Below are 21452 nucleotides of genomic sequence, written 5' to 3'. Positions count from 1 at the left end.
GCGGTTATGTCTCTAAGTCGTGCCTCGACACGTGGGAGCTATAGCCGCATCGAGGGCGTTACATGCAAGCCTCTCGGAGTTGGAATAAACGCTTTGATAGTGTGATCAAAGCATTTGGTTTTATACAGACTTTCGGAGAAGCCTGTATTTACAAGAAAGTGAGTGGGAGCTCTATAGCATTTCTGATATTATATGTGGATGACATATTACTGATTGGAAATGATATAGAATTTCTGGATAGCATAAAGGGGTACTTGAATAAGAGTTTTTCAATGAAAGACCTCGGTGAAGCTGCTTACATATTAGGCATAAAGATCTATAGAGATAGATCAAGACGCTTAATTGGACTTTCACGAAGCACATACCTTGACAAGATTTTGAAGAAGTTCAAAATGGATCAAGCAAAGAAAGGGTTCTTGCCTGTGTTACAAGGTGTGAAGTTGAGTCAGACTCAATGCCCGACCACTGCAGAAGATAGAGAGAAAATGAAAGATGTTCCCTATGCTTCAGCCATAGGCTCTATCATGTATGCAATGCTGTGTACCAGACCTGATGTGTGCCTTGCTATAAGTTTAGCTGGGAGGTACCAAAGTAATCCAGCAGTGGATCACTGGACAGCGGTCAAGAACATCCTGAAGTACCTGAAAAGGACTAAGGATATGTTTCTCGTATATGGAGGTGACAAAGAGCTCATTGTAAACGGTTATGTTGATGCAAGCTTTGACACTGATCCGGACGATTCTAAATCGCAAACCGGATACGTGTTTACATTAAACGGTGGAGCTGTCAGTTGGTGCAGTTCTAAACAAAGCGTCGTGCCGGGATCTACATGTGAAGCGGAGTACATAGCTGCATCGGAAGCAGCAAACGAAGGAGTCTGGATGAAGGAGTTCATATCCGATCTAGGTGTCATACCTAGTGCATCGGGTCCAATGAAAATCTTTTGTGACAATACTGGTGCAATTGCCTTGGCAAAGGAATCCAGATTTCACAAGAGAACCAAGCACATCAAGAGACGCTTCAATTCCATCCGGGATCTAGTCCAGGTGGGAGACATAGCGATTTGCAAGATACATACGGAGCTGAATGTAGCAGACCCGTTGACTAAGCCTCTTCCACGAGCAAAACATGATCAGCACCAAAGCTCCATGGGTGTTAGAATCATTACTGTGTAATCTAGATTATTGACTCTAGTTCAAGTGGGAGACTGAAGGAAATATGCCCTAGAGGCAATAATAAAGTTATTATTTATTTCCTTATATCATGATAAAAGTTTATTATTCATGCTAGAATTGTATTAACTGGAAACATAATACATGTGTGAATACATAGACAACAGAGTGTCACTAGTATGCCGCTACTTGACTAGCTCGTTAATCAAAGATGGTTATGTTTCCTAACCATGGACAAAGAGTTGTCATTTGATTAAACGGGATCACATCATTAGTTGAATGATCTGATTGACATGACCCATTCCATTAGCTTAGCACCCGATCGTTTAGTATGTTGCTATTGCTTTCTTCATGACTTATACATGTTCCTATGACTATGAGATTATGTAACTCCCGTGTGCCGGAGGAACACTTTGTGTGCTACCAAACGTCACAACGTAACTGGGTGATTATAAAGGTGCTCTACAGGTGTCTCCAAAGGTACATGTTGGGTTGACGTATTTTGAGATTAGGATTTGTCACTCCGATCGTCGGAGAGGTATCTCTGGGCCCTCTCGGTAATGCACATCACTTAAGCCTTGCAAGCAATACAACTAATGAGTTAGTTGCAAGATGATGTATTACGGAACGAGTAAAGAGACTTGCCGGTAATGAGATTGAACTAGGTATTGGATACCGACGATCGAATCTCGGGCAAGTAACATACCGATGACAAAGGGAACAACGTATGTTGTTATGCGGTCTGACCGATAAAGATCTTCGTAGAATATGTAGGAGCCAATATGGGCATCCAGGTCCCGCTATTGGTTATTGACCGGAGACATGTCCTGGTCATGTCTACATTGTTCTCGAACCCGTAGGGTCCGCACGCTTAAGGTTTCGATGATAGTTATATTATGAGTTTATACGTTTTGATGTACCGAAGGTTGTTCGGAGTCCCGGATGTGATCACGGACATGACGAGGAGTCTCGAAATGGTCGAGACATAAAGATTGATATATTGGAAGCCTATGTTTGGATATCGGAAGTGTTCCGGGTGAAATCGGGATTTTACCAGAGTACCGGGAGGTTACCGGAACCCCCCGGGGGCTATATGGGCCTTAGTGGGCCTTAGTGGAAAAAAGAAGAGGCAGCCTGAGATGGGCGGCGCGCCCCTCCCCTCCCTTGGTCCGAATAGGACAAGGAGAGGGGGCCGGCCCCCCTTTCTCTTTTCCCCCCTCCGCGAATCCTTTTCCAACTAGGATTGGGGGGGGGGGAATCCTACTCCCGGAGGGAGTAGGACTCCTCCTGGCGCGCCACCTCTAGGACGGCCGCACCCCCCCTTGAGCCTTTATATACGGAGGCAGGGGCACCCCAGAGGAACACAAGTTGATCCACGTGATCATATTCTTAGCCGTGTGTGGCGCCCCCTGCCACCATAGTCCTCGATAATATTGTAGCGGTGCTTAGCCGAAGCCCTGCAATAGTAGTACATCAAGATCGTCACCACGCCGTCGTGCTGACGGAACTCTTCCCCGACACTTTGCTGGATCGGAGTCCGGGGATCATCATCGAGCTGAACGTGTGCTAAAACTCGGAGGTGCCGTAGTTTCGGTGCTTGATCGGCCGGGCCGTGGAGACGTAGGACTACATCAACCAAACGCTTCCGTTGTCGATCTACAAGGGTACGTAGATCACACACTTCCCTCTCGTTGCTATGCATCACCATGATCTTGCATGTGCGTAGGAAATTTTTTGAAATTACTACGTTCCCCAACAGACTCATCAGCGCATGCACGGTCCATCCGGACCTGAACATTCCGATCCGCCTGCTGACCATTGTTGTTGGTGAAAGGAAAACCTGAAAAGCCTAGGTCCCCCAACTCACACCTTTCCAAGCAATCTCTAAACGCCACCATTTGAGCTTCAGACGGCGGCGTACCAGAGAGATGCTCATGTTGCCAAAGTGCCTCGTTAAAATCTCCGCACACCACCCATGGCTCCCGCGAGCTGGCCCTAAGCCCACACAGTTGCTCCCACATCCGATGACGATTCTCAACACGTGGCTCCCCATAGACAAAAGTTCCTCGCCAAGAAGTGCCCGAACTGCCATCTACTACCTTGACGTCAATAAAACGGCTGCAAGAATCTAGCACCGTCACTGTCAACAACTCATCCCAGAACAGAGCCAAACCACCACTTCTTCCATCGCTACTCACGCCATGAAAGCCTTTCAAACCGAGTCTCCAACGCAGCTTTTCCACTTTAACAGAATCCTGTCTAGTCTCACAGAGGAAGACTAGTTTGGGGATGCTGGCTTTTGAGAGGGCCAAGTGTTGTGTTGGGGAACGTAGTAATTTCAAAAAATTTCCTACGCACACGCAAGATCATGGTGATGCATAGCAACGAGAGGGGAGAGTGTGATCTACGTACCCTTATAGATCGACAACAGAAGCGTTTGGTTGATGTAGTCGTACGTCTCCACGGCCCGACCGATCAAGCACCGAAACTACGGCACCTCCGAGTTCTAGCACACGTTCAGCTCGATGACGATCCCCGGACTCCGATCCAGCAAAGCGTCGGGGAGGAGTTCCGTCAGCACGACGGCGTGGTGACGATCTTGATGTTCTACCGTCGCAGGGCTTCGCCTAAGCACCGCTACAATATGACCGAGGTGGAATATGGTGGAGGGGGGCACCGCACACGGCTAAGGAACGATCACGAAGATCAACTTATCTCTATGGGGTGCCCTTTGCCTCAGTATATAAAGGATGGAGTAGGAGGAGGCCGGCCAAGGCAATTGGTGCGGCCAGGATGTGGAGTCCTACTAGGACTCCAAGTCCTAGTAGGAGTCCACCAAGAGGGGAGGAAGGGAAAAGGAAGTGGAGGAGAAGGAAAGGTGGCCGGCCCCCTTTTCCCTAGTCCAATTCGGACCAGAGGGGAGGGGGGCGCAGCAGCCCCTTGGCCCTTTCTCCTCTTCCCACTAAAGCCCATCAAGGCCCATTGCTTCTCCCGTAACTACCCGGTACTCCGAAAAATACCCGAATCACTCGGAACCTTTCCGATGTCCGAATATAGTCGTCCAATATATCGATCTTTACGTCTCGACCATTTCGAGATCCTCGTCATGTCTGTGATCACATCCGGGACTCGAACAACCTTCGGTACATCAAAATGCATAAACTCATAATGTAACTGTCATCGTAACCTTAAGCGTGCGGACCCTACGGGTTCGAGAACAATGTAGACATGACCGAGACACGTCTCCGGTCAATAACCAATAGCGGGACCTGGATGCCCATATTGGCTCCTACATATTCTACGAAGATCTTTATCGGTCAGACCGCATAACAACATACGTTGTTCCCTTTGTCATCGGTATGTTACTTGCCCGAGATTCGATCGTCGGTATCCAATACCTAGTTCAATCTCGTTACCGGCAAGTCTCTTTACTCGTTCCGTAATACATCATCTCGCAACTAACTCATTAGTTGTAATGCTTGCAAGGCTTATGTGATGTGCATTACCGAGAGGGCCCAGAGATACCTCTCCGACAATCGGAGTGACAAATCCTAATCTCGAAATACGCCAACCCAACATGTACCTTTGGAGACACCTGTAGAGCACCTTTATAATCACCCATTTACGTTGTGACGTTTGGTAGCACACAAAGTGTTCCTCCGGCAAACGGGAGTTGCATAATCTCATAGTCATAGGAACATGTATAAGTCATGAAGAAAGCAATAGCAACATACTAAACGATCGGGTGCTAAGCTAATGGAATGGGTCATGTCAATCAGATCATTCACCTAATGATGTGATCCCGTTAATCAAATAACAACTCTTGTTCATGGTTAGGAAACATAACCATCTTTGATTAACGAGCTAGTCAAGTAGAGGCATACTAGTGACACTCTGTTTGTCTATGTATTCACACATGTATTATGTTTGTTTCCGGTTAATACAATTCTAGCATGAATAATAAACTTTTATCATGATATAAGGAAATAAATAATAACTTTATTATTGCCTCTAGGGCATATTTCCTTCACCAAGACCTCATGAACTGTCCGGCGGTCCCCCCCCCCCGGCAGTTCCAGAACAGTATATTCATTGCGTCCGGCAGTCCTCCTCGCGGGAGGCCGCCGATATCTCATTTGTAATAAGCTCTTGTGACAATTTGGCGCGTTTGCTGCTAGACGTACTGCTCGAAGGCAACGTAGCCTCCCCTACATCTTTCCCATTACCATCCGTGATGGCAAGTAGGGTTTTGGGCTGGTTGGATGTGTGCATGCCCTCATCCCCAGCTATATCCATGTTGAGTCTCTTTCTTGCCTCACGTTCCAGCACCATATGTTCACGATGTAACTTAGGCGGGCTGGTAGCCGTATCCAGTAGATCCGGATCAGTCCCATGTATCCCAGGGTCCAACGGAGCTTTGGAACTACCAATGTCTCCCGTCTGCTGCGGGGCATTTTCCCTGCTAGGGTTTGGTTCGGGACGAGAACGGCTAGGGCCGTCGGCGTATAGCCAGTCACCAAACTTGAGTTTCTGCTGGTCATGAACCCCAGAGCCGCACTCCTTATGCTCATGTCCAATGAGGCCACAGAACTTGCAGAATCTGGCCAACTTCTCATAGAGAACCAGAAAAACTTGTCTTGCTTGAGATCGAACTACGCTCACAAACTTGGTCAGGGGGAGTTTTATGTCATGCTCCACCCTAACCCTAATGTAGTCGCCGCGGGTGTTGCCATTCAATCTCATCTCCAGGATTTTGCCCGCGCCTTTCAACAGCTTGCCTACAATCTCCTGCTTGCAATAGGGATCCGGCAACTTATGAATCTGTAACCAAATAGGCATATGATCGAAGACTACCTCATCAGCTTTGGTAAACCCGTCATACGGGCACAACAGGACAGCCATGTTTTGAAATAGCCATGGCCCATGCATCATCATCCGCTCCCAATCACCCAGGCATGAGGCCTGGACTACGAATCTATTGGGACCAACCGGGCGAAATCTCACCCTTTGAGCCGGATTACAGGCCGCTCTCATATCCTTGTAGAAGGCGGCCGGGGAGAAGTTCTTCTCGGTATGAACCCTAGCAAGGGCTAACCACCGCACGGTTTCTTGGATCACCGGATCCTCCTCATCGATTTCCACATCGTTGAATTCCTCATCGTTCAGATCTAGTTGGTCGAAGAAGTCCTCCAGGACGGGGTTCGCGGGCGCCGAGGCGCCGCCGCTCGTGGCTGAGTTGGCGTCCGAGGAGGCCATCAGGACACGACGGGAAGATTGCAGGGATCGACGGGGCGCCGATTGGTGTGGATTGGGTGGTAAGACTCTAGGCGATCAGATCGCCATAGAGGAGACAAACCCTAGGCGAGAAGCGTAGGGCTTTTTTTGTCCAGAGAAGTATTGGTAGTACGTCCGTACGTGTCCGTGGCGCGTCGAGTGGGAAACGAAACAGAGTGGGGCAAATTTTCGTGTTTTGGCCCTTTTCTGAAACCTATTCGAGATTTGACCATAGTTTGAAATTTTTTCGAGATCTGACCCTTTTGCTACCGCCAGTTTCCATGGCGGTAGGGTCTAACAGCCTACCGCCAGAGACTTTGGCGGTAGGAAACATCGCTACTGCCAACCAGACTGGCGGTAGTCTGCATAACCCTACCGCTAAGGTGCTTGGCGATAGGCACGAGCACGCACTGTGTTCAATATTTAGGAGGTTTTAATGGTAGGGCATGCAACCCTACCGCCAGAGACCTTGGCGGTAGGCTGTTATACCCTACCGCCATGGTCCCTGGCGGTAGCAAAAGGGTCGGATCTCAAATTTTTTTTAAACTAGGGTTAAATTTCTAATAGATTTCAAAAAAAAAGTCAAAACACGAAATTTAGCCACATAGTGGCTGGCAATGGCATATATGATCTTCGTACGAACGAACAGTGAGCCACCGTGCACGCATCATGCATGTCAGTTGGCTGAATTGAGCTCAGAGGCCACAGGCACCATCTGCTGCTGCGCTTCGGGCCTCACGGGAAAATAGTCGACTCACAGGAAAAGTACGATTTCTGGTAGTGTGCTGGAGTTGCTTTGTTTTGTATGCCGCCGGTGGTTCGTTTCGCGAATGAAAATGATACACTTCTGGGCAACTTTCACGGGAAGCTGGCTACGCGCTGACGTGCCAGAGCAAGAGAGCGATGTGAGCCGCAGTTCACGCAAAGTGAAAAGTTCAGCGCCAATCAACTGGCCCCCCCTCCGCGTGTAGCCGTTTTCCGTGGGCAGGCCGTCCGTAAGTGTAGCATCGTTGTTTCGCGAAAGCGTCGACGGCAAACCAGAGTAGGAGACCCGGCCGCCGCGCCGGCCCTCGGCGTGCGCGTGCTACGCGGCCAGATGCGTGGCAACATAGAATCAACCATGCACGGCGTCACCCAAAAGGTCGGGCCGATGTTCTGATCTCATTCAGATACTATCACAGGTGTTTAGTGTTCCTACTCGGATGCTTGTTTGATCAGCAGCGGTAACACACTCAATAGCTTCCAGAAGATGAACATGAATGCAAACGCTCTTTTCAAGTCACTCTCTTCCCCAAAGTATCACCTGAACTAGCTAAGCTAGCTACTACCCCTCTGTAAAGTAATATAAAATCATTCACTCACTCTGCCCTTGAAAAAATGTACTTTCCAACGACTTTTACATACTTGACGGTATTCACAATAATAAACCAATATTTATGCTGTCAAATTAGTATCATTAGATTCATGATAAAATATAGTTTCATCATATACCTATTTTATTTCACAAACATTGATATATTTTTTGCATAAACTCGGTCAAACTTTAAGATAATTTGAATCTCCAACAAAGTTGAATGTGCTCACTCTTTCAAGGGCAGAGGGAGTAGATCACTAAAGTAGTACTTACTACACACCTTTGTCTTGGCACCATGTCACATGCGATTCAACTAAGCACCCCGATCGATCTGATCCGCCGTGACGCGTAGTCAGAGCATCTACAGTTGGGCGCCCCAAAGCCCCTCTATAGACCCGGGCTCCTCGTACCAGCCTCATAGTGCCTGGTTCGACAGGCACCCCTCATATCCATCCTATATCTAGGGCGGATATGGAGAGCCTAGGTGCATTCGCCGCCGTTGGACATCCATGTGCTACTAGATCCGCGCCTGGATGGCGATGAAGGAGTTCGGCTAATGGATTTGGGTCGGGGTGGTCCGGCAATGAAATTTGTGTCTTGACCCGGGAGCAGCGGAGCACGAGCTGGAGGGCTTTCTCCTCCTCGTCTGAGCAGACCACAAGCTCCCAGTCGACGTTGTTGCTGGATCCGGATCCACAAGCTCAGATCCGTTGCTCGGCATGGAGAAGATGGATAGAGATGATCGGAGAGGAGCGGAGAGCGGACTGGAAGCAAAGTGGACAGTGAGAGAAGTGGTTAGGGTTTGATCCAATGTAAGGGTAGAAATGGAATTTTGTGGCATGAAGTGGGCTAGTCAGGGCCGGTCCGATGTTGCAAACGCGTTCGGGTGGCCTCAAATCCACGCCGGGGGGGGGGGGGGGGGGGGGGGGGGGGGGTGGAAACAGTGTGCCGGACAATTCAGACATATGAGGGGGTTTCGTTGGGTGAAGATTTTCTATGTGGGTTAGGCTGTTCGGTCGGACAAACGAAAACGACGACAAAAGGAGGGTCTAGTTGGAGATATTTCAGACTTGTTTGGTTTGTGACTATGGTTGCCACATATTGCCACACCTAAACTTAGGCAACTTTGACCAACTTAGGAGGGTGTTTAGTTCAGGCAATATACTTTTTGCCACACTAGGGCCCCACATGACATACACTCAAAAGTGTGGCAAAATTCCCTTAGGTTTACCAACTTATGGCTTTCATTTTAAAGAACTAACCTTAGCCAAATGCGGGAAGAAATGTGTGGCAAAATATGGCATTCCTAGCCTAGAACCAAACAGCTCCTTCGCATATGATCCTGTACCGGCAGGGAAGGCAGGTCGTCCAGCGCGTCAAGCTGGTGCTAGAAAAGAATGGACGTTAGATTTGGAAAACATTGGGTGGAGTTGGAGATCATATCACTCATCGCTGCAGTGCCAACTGCTAAGTGTGTGCTGACGCCGAGTCCTCGACGTCTAGTCAAGAACGCGTCAACCTCGCCCGTGGCCATGGAGAAGAGAAGTAAAGCCGTTACATAAATAAGCGCCTACCCTACAACGTGGCGCTTCTGTTGCATGCATGTCTCCCAGCTCTCACCTCTCACGCGGCGCGACATGCACATGCATGCAATGCAACGGGGGCCGGCCGCGGCCGTGTCCCGTACGGGAAAAAAATTGGGTGGAGACCGTCTCCACGGATCCTTCCCTGCGTACCTGACATGAGATTGTGCCACCTGTCCCATGTTTGCATCCCACGGCATCCGCTATAGCGCTCCTTTTTTCGGCTTGTTCCTTCACTCCCGGCGCTTCCGCTCGGCTCGATCGGTACTTGTTATATCGGCTCACGAAACTGAAGACGATCCCCATCTGGTTCCACGCTCAGCGGACAGCCAAGGCCGAGCAACGCCGGCGGAGCGGAGTGGCGGCGACGGTATCGTGGCCCGTGTGTGTCCGTGGGATAGCTGCTTGATTTGCCGGCGTCAGAAGATCCAGATCAAACTGGCAGCCGCCGTGGCGGCCGTAGTTGGACATGGAGGGGCCCCTGCTGGCTGACGGCGTGCAGCGCCAACTCGGCGAGTATCGTGCGTGCATGGCGCCGGAGTGCTCTCGTGGCCATGAGCTCGCCGGATTTGATATCCGTGTGCACCCACTCGTTTGTAAACCAACAACTGAATGAATTCGTTTCCCGATTCAGAAAAAGAGTAGCTTTTCACCGATGAACCAGCACCTTGCATAATAGTTTGATTTTCTAGCCTTTCCGTGCAGCAATTTTTTTGTCAATGGGCATCACAATTGTAATACCCTCTCTCCCTAGAGCATGACTGTATAATAGTCCAACGAGTATAGTTTTCAGATTTCAACTATGTTTGATATCACACTGTATTTCTATTATCAGTAAGCAAAAATATGTTCCCTTTTTTGCAGCAGTTGTTCATGTAAGTTTCTTGGATAGCATTGTTATATGCTCTATGCTGCCGGCACCATCGCACGCAACTTGTTTGTGTTCCACAAAGCCTCCTGCAGTTTAGATGTCAGAGTTTTCTGAACTTCTCTGATTATAATTGATGCACTAATAGTTGAGGCTTGCAAATAGGTTTAGAGTGGCCGATTCATAGATAGTTGGGGTAGGAAGAGGGAACAAGTAAAGGTTAAACGGAGAAGGCGATGACCGAGAACATGAAGTAGACCGTGTTAAGTAGACTGTATTATTTGTGCAATTTCATGGCCTGCTACGAGGTCAGGAAAGATGTTAAATGCCTGCTGAAGTTCTGCTCAATGGATTGCAAGGAAGCATGTTATTTTGGTTACAACGTACTTTCTTCAGTGAATTTGAAGATTCAGAATCTTATGATAAAAATAATGATTAATCTTTATTGTAAATTGTTCAGAATTATTGATTGTAAATTTTCGGATCTGTAAAAGGATAGATACTTGTGATCATTTATAAATTAAAAGAAAAACTGATGTTCTTTTACATGCTCATATCTTTGATTTTGTTGCATAATAAAATGGTGGATCCTCTCATTGTTCAAGTATTCTAACAGTGTCATGGCTGTGTCATACTCCTGGACTTCCATTACATGCCGCAGCAGCAAGTCTATGTCGCAATTTGCTGCGTCCAGGGTCACTGTCGGCAGCGGGCTGTACGAGATGGAGCAGGAACCGTCCTCATCCGCGTGATTTACATGATCCAAGACGACAATAGTGCCGAACGCCGGCGTGGCATCTCCCATCCTTCTCGATGGAGGCAGCACTTCAGGCAGCGGGGCACGACCTGCGGAGGCCATTGGTGTATTTCCGGCCCGATGCGGCCATGGGAGAGAGATGGCGGCGAGTCGTTCTGGCGTGCTGCGGCCATCGCCGAATCAAGGAACCCACGCGCACCAATCCAATCATGTGGAGAAGACGGCGCCAGTCGCTCGCCATGGAAACCCTGACCGCAGCGGAAGTGATTGATACGAGCTGAATAGTTCTTTCTTCGAGCTGATGCGAAGTACTTGAGCCGAGAAACGTACGTACAGGAGCGGATGAGAGGATAGCGTCAGATGAAGAGCAGGAACAGATGGCGACAGATTAGAGCGGGTACGCACAGTCGGGGGTTTGGAGCCCGTCTCCACCCAATTTTTTTCCCCCGTACGTGCTGCTGCTCCGTGTTACTACGATCGATGTTGTGTGAGGATTGATTACGGGGTTGCTTCCCGTCCTGACTTCCTCCCTTGTAGTAGTATACGAACGTAGGCGAGTGCCGGGTGGGTGGCTGGCATGATGAGGGAGTTTAGCAAATTGTGATCAGGCTTTGTTCAGTTGTTCAGTGGAAATTGCTACCGAAATTGTGATCTTTGCGCGTTCCTTTCGCTCCTTGCCGATGAAGCAATCAAGTGAGGAAATTACGAGCGCTTGTTCAGTGGAAATTACAAGCAAAATTGTGATCTTTGTGCGCGCGTATGTTCAGTGGAATTACAAGCAAAATTATGACCTTTGCACGTAGGCGCGCGACCCACTCACTCTAGACTGCACCTGCCAATGTTCCTCGTCACGTCCAGTGGTCTCGTCTCCGGTCTCCCTCCATATATAGCCACTTGCATCCACCCCTCTGCTTCGTCATTAGCTCGAGCTTCATCTCGTTCGGTGAGATAGTGGCAGAGAGCCAGAGACGGAGAGCAACCAGTCGATGGCGCACGCGGGGAGAGCCAGCGGGGAGAAGGCGATCGCGAGGGAGCTCGTGCTCAAGGTGTCGATGCACTGCCGCTGCGACGGGTGCACGCCCAAGGTGAGCTCCGCCCTGAACAACCTCGCGCTGGCACCGGGCGTGGTGGCGGTGCTGGAACGGTCGGCGACGGAGGACACCGAGGAGGTGCGCCTGCTGGCAACGGCCGACCCCGAGCGCCTCCGCAAGAGCCTCCACGAGGCCACCGGCAAGAAGAAGGTCGACCTCGTCTTAATCCCGCCCAAGCCCAACAAGCAGGAGCGATCCGGCCGCTGGAACGGCGGCAAGGAGGACCCTCGGCTCGTCGACTTCGACGCGGTCCAGGGGCTGCTCGCCGACCCGCAGCTCCACGACCAGGCGCCGCCGCCGGGCCATACTTGGTACGGGAGCAGCTACGTCGAGGGGTACCCTCCTCCGGTGACGCCCTACTACCCGGGCCCGCCGCCCGCTGCCTGGGCACCAATACCATACGGCCAGCCTTTTCCGGCGACGGCTCCGCCTGGCCCCTACGTGCCCAGCGCGCCGTGGTGGACCGGCGGCCCCAGCGCGCCGTGATGACGAGACGACGACACGACACGACCGACTTACATATATACGTATACACTTATGTGTGCCAGCAGCTATAATGGCTGATCGATCATTACTAAGTCAATACTATGTCTACGTGCTAGTATAGTAGCTAGCCAGAATAAGCCTGTATATTTGGTAAGTTCCGTATACATAAGTGTGCAGACAGTTGAGACTATACTGCAGTGCAGATTCTCGTTTTATTTACTATACTACGTGTCAATGGGGAGAGGGCTCGACTCAGCTGGGGTACACAAAATAAGTTAGGAACAAACAGTGCGGTGCCGTACGTGTTACTTGGGTTGAGCTGAGAGGCAACAGTCACCAGACCAGTGGCCAGCCGCCTAGCAACAAATTAGGAGTAGCATATAAGGCTAGTCATAGTGACAGTAACTTAGCTGGTAACATAACGCATTTCGAAACAAATTTTCTTATGTGACATTTCTTTAATGATGAGAGATGTGTTTATTAGAGTAACATAATACTCCCTTTGTCCGGAAATACTTGTCATCAGAATGGATAAAAAGGAATGTATCTAGACATATTTTAGTTCTAGATATATCCCCTTTAGTCCATTTTAATAACGAGTATTTCCGGACAGAGGGAGTCTGTTACTGTAGCATAGCGCTTCCCAAGAGGAGATGAGCCTACAAGCTAATAAATGAAGCCATCTATGATACTACTACTATGTTACTCTATGGAGGTAATAGTCTAGACTAGTGTCATATGCATGCCACTAATATAAGTTACTCTCCCCTATGACAAGCCTAAGGGCAATGGGGAACATAGAATCAACCATGCATGCATCGCCCGACAGATCAGGTACGATCTGATCTTGCCCTGATACTACTACTCCATCCATTTCGAATTATAGTGTGTCCTCGGTTCCCGTGCTTCAATTTTGAACATAAATTTAAGCAATGAAACCGACTGCATGCGGCGGAAGCAAAAAATTATACCGATGAATTAGTATTCAAAAAAAAGTTTTCAATTATATAATTTTTGCTTCTGTCGCAGTCGGTCTCGTTGGTTAAATTTATGGTCAAAGTTGAACTTCAAAAAACGCGGGCACATTATATTTTAAAACGAATGGAGTATTTATAGAGCGTCCCAGCTCTTATGGACATGCATGCATGATTTTTTCAAGTCACTCGATCCCGTCCCGAAAGTGTCGTTGCCCTAGCTAGCTAACCTAGGACGATATACGCGCCTTTGATCCGAGAAAAGGCAAGTCCTGATCATGAAGCCATGATCGACGTGACTTGCGTTTCAGTGCACACCGCCATCGGTCGACCATGATATATATGGAGTAAACTTCATATTTTTTAAAAAAATTGAGAAACAAAGATATGTAGACAGATAGATAGTTGATAGGGCCAGCGATTTGATTAGCAGGGGAGGGAGCAGCGGACGAGGGTACACGACGAACGAACAGTGCAGGCTGTGCAGGTGTAAAGCCAGCTGGATGCATGCAGCGGGGCCAACTGTGAGTTGAGGTGAGAGGCAGGAGGAGAGTGCCGCATTGACAAAAGAAGAAAAAGAAGCCGGTTCAACCCGCGTTTCACCGCAACGTACTTTGATGTCCACCGCGACTAGTTGGCGACGGAGCGTCAAGTCAGTCAACCACGGCCGGGTCGCCGATCCATGATAACATGCTACACAGCAGAGAAAGGAAGGAAGTCGTTCAAGTGGAACATGCATGCATGCGCCGGCCCGATCGATCCACGACTCACAATGCATGTAGCCCGGGTCAACGTGCTGCTGCTCCGTGTGATACGTCCTAGTGCCCTGGTGAGGAATTGCGCGGTTCCTTCCTTCTTTGTGCCTCCTCCATGTGGCTGTGGCATGTGATGTGCGTGCCTCAAGTTTCTACTACGTACTCATCATGCATCCATCCTGCTTTTTGGTGTTGGGAGAAGCATGCAATGCACGACGCGCAGGAGGGAGGGAGGGAAGGAAGGATCCACCCAATTCCCCTCCCCTCCTCCGCTTGGCTTTGGCCAGAAAGCAAGGGCAATGCTTTCAAGTATATATTACAAAAATATACTTTACGTACTGTTTTGACAAATATTAAAGGTGTATAGAAAAATGTTGACCACGTACACAAAAATATATACAATGTGTGTGAAATTTTTTTCATCATGTATTTTAAAAACATTAATCAAGCCTTTGAAAAACAATTGACCATGCATTCAAAAATATGAAACATGTATTTCGAAATAATATATGCATATAGAAAAGATTAACTTGTATTTCAAAAAAATTAAATGTGCATAAAAATGTTGACCACATATTCAATATATGTTAAAATTCTATTTGAAAAATGTTAAATTTGTATATAAATTTCTTTTACCATGTATTAAAAACTATTAAACTTGTATTCGAAAAATGTTAACCAGGCATTTGAACAAAGAAATGTTAACGCATACGGAAAAAGTGCTGACTACGTATTTAATCATTTTTAATATGGTATTTGATAAACATTAATTAAGGTTTTGATAAATGTTAAACATGTGATAAAAATGTATTATATGTGTATCAAGAATATGTATAGAAAAAAGTGAAACCCGAGAGAAAACAATGAAAGCCGATGATAGACATGAAAGAAACAAAAAAAACCCGAAGAAAAAACAGTAGTGAAAATTGAGAAAGAAATAAAGAAAACTATGAAAGAAGAAAGAAAAGAAAAAACACAAAGAAAAACGAGAAAGAAATAAAGAAAATTAAAGAAAAACAACAAATAAAGATAGAAAAGAAAAACACCAAGTAAAAATTGATAAACAAAATTGAGAAAAGGCCGTGGAAAAATAAAAGCGAACACAGAAAACCAGTGGAAAACCGCCTCATTTCACGTCAAGTACGTCACGATCCCCAAGTGCTCCTCTTTTCCTTCTCTATTTATGTTAGCTGTGCGCGAATGAGCCGACCCAATTACTATAGACACATCAGCGTATAAGCGAGATACAGTCGCCGCGGTACCACATCTCGATTGGCATTCATGCACGCATGCATGGTTTGTGTCTACCAGACCCATCACATGGGCCGAACGAACGGTGTACAAAAAATAAATTTGAAATGGTGTACCAAATAATATCATTAAACAAATTTACCATGGAAATGTTCAAAAAACAGATTTGCAATGGTGTACAAAACATAATTAACAATGGTTTGTTCAACCAGTTTTGCATGTTCAAAAACTTAAATTTGCCATGGGGCCAAAATTAGATTGCCACGGCCAAATATATAAATTTGCCATGATAGATAACAAAAAATAATTTGCCATGGCAACTAAAAATTACCTGGATTGTTCAAAAAAATTGCCATGTATTGTTAAACAAAATAAATTAAAAATTAGCATGAATTGTTCAATAAATTTGGCATGTTCCAAAAAAAGAAAATTTCAATAGTTTTAAAAATAAAATTTGCTATGGTTCGTAAATGGATTCGCCGTCGTCTGTAAACAAAATTTGCCATGGCGCAAAAAAAGACCTATGGTAAAATGAATTACATGGTCTAAAAAAATCATGCCAAATTTGATTGTCATGATACATTAGTTTCCCCACGACTGCATCCGAACTAGCGGATGCCATCTATTAAGGTTGTGCTTCTCTCTGGCCGCCTCGTCACCATCAAGCACACCACCCCGCACTGCATCGAGATGCACAGCGAAATCCACATCCTCACCTTCATCCATGGACTGCCTCGCGCAACACTGGCCACCGATAAACCATAGATCTGGCCAGCACCCATGTCGCCCCGACTACCAGCAGTATGATACGTTCATTTTGCATCATGCTTTTAAGTTGATATTTACTGCATTATGGGATGTTATTTCACATTATGGTACAATACTTATGCCTTTTCTCTCTTATTTTATAAGATTTACATGAAGAGAGAGAATGCCGGAAGGTCGAATTCTGGGTCAGAAAGGAGCAAATCTGAGATACCTATTCTACAGACTCCAAATATCCTGAAACTTTACGAAGAATTGTTTTGGAATATATAAAGAATATTGGGCGAAGAAACAACAGAAGGGGACCCACCAGGTGGCCACAAGCCTAGGGGATGCGCCCCGGGGGCTTGTGGGCCCCCTGGCCATCGTCTAGTGCCCATCTTCTGCTATATGAAAAGTTTTGGCCTAGAAAAAATTACAAGGAAGTTTTCAGGACGAAGCGCCACGGTCTCGAGGCGGAACCTGGGAAGAAGCAATCTAGGGCTCCCGACGGAGCTATTCTGCCGGGAAAACTTCCCACAAGGAGGGGAAAATCGAAGCCATCGTCAGCACCAACGATTCTCTTATCGAGGAAGGGTCAATCTTTATCAAAATCTTCACCAACACCATCTTCTTTCAAACCTAGTTCAACTCTTGTATCCAATCTTTGTCCCAAAATCTTAGATTGGTACATGTGGGTTGCTAGTAGTGTTGATTACTCCTTGTAGTTGATGCTAGTTGGTTTATTTGGTGGAGGATCACATGTTCAGATCCTTAATGATATTTATTACCCATCTGATCTTGAACATGAACATGCTTTGTGAGTAGTTAGGTTTGTTCCCGAGGACATGAGAGAAGTCTTGTTATAAGTAATCATGTGAATTTGGTATTCGTTCGATATTTTGATGAGATGTATGTTTACTTTCCTCTAGTTGTGTTATGTGAACGTCGACTACATGACACTTCACCATGATTTGAGCCTAGGGGAAGTCATTGGGAAGTAATAAGTAGATGATGGGTTGCTAGAGTGACAGAAGTTTAAACCCTAGTTTATACGTTGCTTCGTAAGGGGTTGATTTGGATCCACATGTTTCATGCTATGGTTAGATTTATCTTAATTCTTTTTTCGTAGTTGCGGATGCTTGCAAGAGGGGTTAATCATATCTAGGATGCTTATCCAAGTAAGGACAACACCCAAGCACCGGTCCACCCACATATCAAATTATCAAAATAACGAACGCGAATCATATGAGCATGATGAAAACTAACTTGACAGTAATTCTCATGTGTGCTCGGGAGCGCTTTGCTTTATATAAGAGTTCGTCCAGGCTTATCATTTGCTATAAAAAGGATTGGGCCAAATTGCTGCACCTTTGCTACATTTTTTATTTGTTACCCTTTACGAATTATCTTATCACAAAACTATTTGTTACCGATAAATTCAGTTCCTGCAGAAAATACCTTGCTGAAAATCGCTTGTCGCTTCCTTCTGCTTCTCGTTGGGTTCGACACTCTTACTTATCGAAAGGACACGATTTATCCCCTATACTTGTGGGTCATCACGATTTCCTGACAACACTAGTTGCCACTGTCACCTTCACCGCAGGGCTCACCGCACCTGGTGGTTTCTAGGCTGACGACAACGGCGAACACATCGCTCGTACCAGTGGCGGAGCTAGAAATTTTGTGAAGCCTGGGCAAACTTGAGCCTAAGTATCTAGTCTAGAACAAAATTAGGTGTTACAATACACAACGTAAAAAATAGCTCCAAACATCTGAGTTTGGTCCAAAGAAGGGGAGAGAGGGGGGGCATAGCCCCCCTCGGCCTCAACATAGCTCCGCCAGTGAATATGAAGTCAAAATATAAACATAGTAGTCGTGCAAATGTAATTTTTAAGTAAACTAATATATAACATATTAGTTTCATCGAACAAAATAAAGTTGAGACTTAGACAACATAAGTCTTAGAATGAGGCCATGCATATGACCAAACCCCATAGGTCTCGGGGTCCCATCCACCCATCTACTATCGGTTTCCGGGCACGAGCCAAATCTAGAGCTTGGATTTGAATATTTCTTTGATCACCATGTTGCTAGAAAATTATAGTCATCCAAATTAGCTTCCAAACATCCTAGAAAATACTACAAGATAAAAAAGAAGGATTTGTAGTGCAAATGAAGTACGTGTTGTGACTTGTGAATGTGTTCAAAGTAAAGAGCTTTAGAGAATAGAGACGGTAAGATAAAACATACCAATAATATGCTAAAGAAAATCACGAGGGAAAATTCATTGTGGTAAGTGTGAGTGCTTGTTCTACTAACCAAATTTTACCATCTATGAAATTCAATAATTTCAAAATTGAAGTTAACATTTAACTATCTAAAACAAATCCATAAACCAAAGACTACACTTATGAGGTCCTGATCATCACCGCAGGCCAATTCCCCATCGGCTGGCTTCAAAATTTAAGCCCTAAATCTACCAATTTTCAAATCAGTTAGTGGTCTTAGCTGATCATCATAAAGGGGGTGAGATAACGAGTTGTCAAGGATGTAAGCCGTTCCTGAAAATGGATTCGCTCTACCCAGCACTTCCTCTACACCAAGGCCTGCCTCCGCTATCCGTCTCACAATACATACAAACAGACAACTAAAATGCAGACAAGGGTTGTGACTGCTCGTGTTCCTCTCAAGTAATTATTCTGGAAGAAGCAAACTTAGCACCCCACGACTGTTGAACATTATGCTTGATATAGGCCAAGTTTTAAAAAAAGTACAAGTGTGAAAAAACAACTTACATATATTCGACTCCATTATTATAAAAACATCCACTAGTAGAAAAAGGGCCATTTGTTCCGGTTCATAAGGTCCATCTGTCCCGGTTGCGGAACCGGGACTAAAGGGTCGTTACTAATGCCCTTGGCCTTTAGTCCCAGTTCTTATACGAACCGGGACAGATGGGCCTCCACGTGGCCGCTGTGGCGAGCCCAGGCAGGAGGGCCTTTAGTCCCGATTGGTGGCACCAACCGAGACCAATAGGCATCCACGCGTCAGCTGTTCAGGGGCTAGGGTTTTTGTTTTTTTCTGAAAGGGGGGTGGATTTGGGGTTTTTGTATGGTTAATTAAGGTGTTTCATATATTGTGTTAGGTAGCTAATTAATTAATAGAGAGAAGTGTCCTCTCTTATCTCCATGCTTGGTCGACGCTACGTACTATACGTATAGAGAGGCCCTCGACACGCTAGCTAGTAAGAAAATGAAGGAAACCATTAAGTACAGAAGTTCGTCATGCATACCGAGAGAAGTGATCGATCTCTCCTTCTCCGAGAGATTGGTCGAACAACAAGTTTTCGTAATATCTATCCGACGCTACTGGCTACATACATATACAATATGTAAGATCTGTTACAATCCCCTAGTATCTGAAATCAAGTTCCACATGGTATTCTCCGGCTTTATTGATGACGTGGTCAAGAAAGAATCCCATTAATTCCTCTTGAATTGCTTTCATGCGATCTTCTGGTAGGAGTTCATTCCGCATCTCCCACGTCTAATTTGAAGAAGGGGGTTAATACATATATATGAATGAAACTCAACAGAAATGATGGTGTAATAAAATGAAATTGTGAATATTTTTGCTTACGCACATCAAATTGTCTTTTAGAGTAGCCCCGCTTATCTTTGCAAGTCGTGTTGTAGATGAACTCGCACTTTACGAGAAATAGAGGTCAATCAAACCGATAATGAAGCATTATAAATGGCATTGATGAAAGTAGCTAGAATCAAGGGGATCGAGATGCGCGGAACTAGCTAGCTAGTACTACTTACTTTCGGGTATGTCCATCGCAGCTCCCCCGGCAGTCCCGTAGCTTGTGCGGTGAATACTTTCCAAACCCTGTGAGACAAAGAAAACAATTACTTGATATCAGGAAATGAACAAAAAGTTGCCGATATGGTGCGATAATGATTGATTGAACTTACTACTCGAGCATTTTAGTCATGTCCGCATAGGTCTTGGGAGATTTTCGTCTCGAGTCTAAGACGGTTACTAGTCCTTGCTCAAGCTTAATCTCCAGGAGAATATAGTGGAAGCTGCGCACACATGCATAACTCATCAATTACATTACTATAACCTCGCTCGAGTAATAAGGAAAACCGAATATGCACAAGACAGTAACACTCACTCGAAGTTATAAGGAAAGAGTATTTTATCTTTGTTTTGATTTACTATCAATGATTTGAGCAAGTTGGCCTCAGCATCATCAGCGTTCTTTTCAACCTCAAATTTATCTATGAGATTTGTGTTAATGAACCCAATATCATACATTTCTGCTTTTCTGCACTTGACGATCTTCAATCTGCATAATATAGTGAGGATAATCATATATACATGCAATGAAAGAGCTGAGCTATATATAGAGACTTAATGACAGAAGTAGTACTTACAGACAGTAGCAAGTGACCGTTAATTTATCGAGGGCCTTTTGATTGAACCACTGGAAGAACTCCTCAAATGGAACAGTCAACAAATCAATTCCAACGAGGTCGTGCTCCTCTTTAACTCTCAGATACAAAGTATTTGTCCCCCCAGACTCTCTGCAGGTTTTCATGTACCAATCATGGAATCTTCGCATCATCGTTGTTAGAGATTTTTCATCTTTGACAAGAGGCTTCCCGTAATGGTACTGGTGTTCTTCCACCTCCAAGAAATCATAATGTACATCGTCGGGCAGGTAATCTTCAAGATTGCTATAACCGGGCACCATCCCCGGATCATTGGCGACGATATCGCTAGACACCTTGAGCGGGGGCACGATTGGTCTGCTTGTTCGCCGAGCTGGGCAATTTTTTTCCAACTCGTCGCTCTGCTAACCTTCGATCACTGATAGTATTTCCCGACCGCTCCGCTTCGACATATACCTTTGTAGTAATGCGCTCATAGTTGGTTTTCGGCGCAGACTTTGGTGGTTTCCTCTGGGCATCGAGTGTGCGCTTTGCTTTCACCCGGTCTACCTTCTCCTCCGGAGGTGGATGTCTCTTTGCTTTCACCCCTTCAAAGAAGTCATTCACTTCTTTTTCCACGATCTTCGCGTTTTCTTCCACGGTCCTCTCATATGGTAACTTCTCTAGAGGCTTGAGAGGTG

This window comes from Triticum urartu, chromosome 6 (assembly GCF_003073215.2).
Source record: "Triticum urartu cultivar G1812 chromosome 6, Tu2.1, whole genome shotgun sequence".
In the NCBI taxonomy this organism is placed as follows: domain Eukaryota; kingdom Viridiplantae; phylum Streptophyta; class Magnoliopsida; order Poales; family Poaceae; genus Triticum; species Triticum urartu.
Note: the sequence above shows the minus strand (reverse complement) of the source record.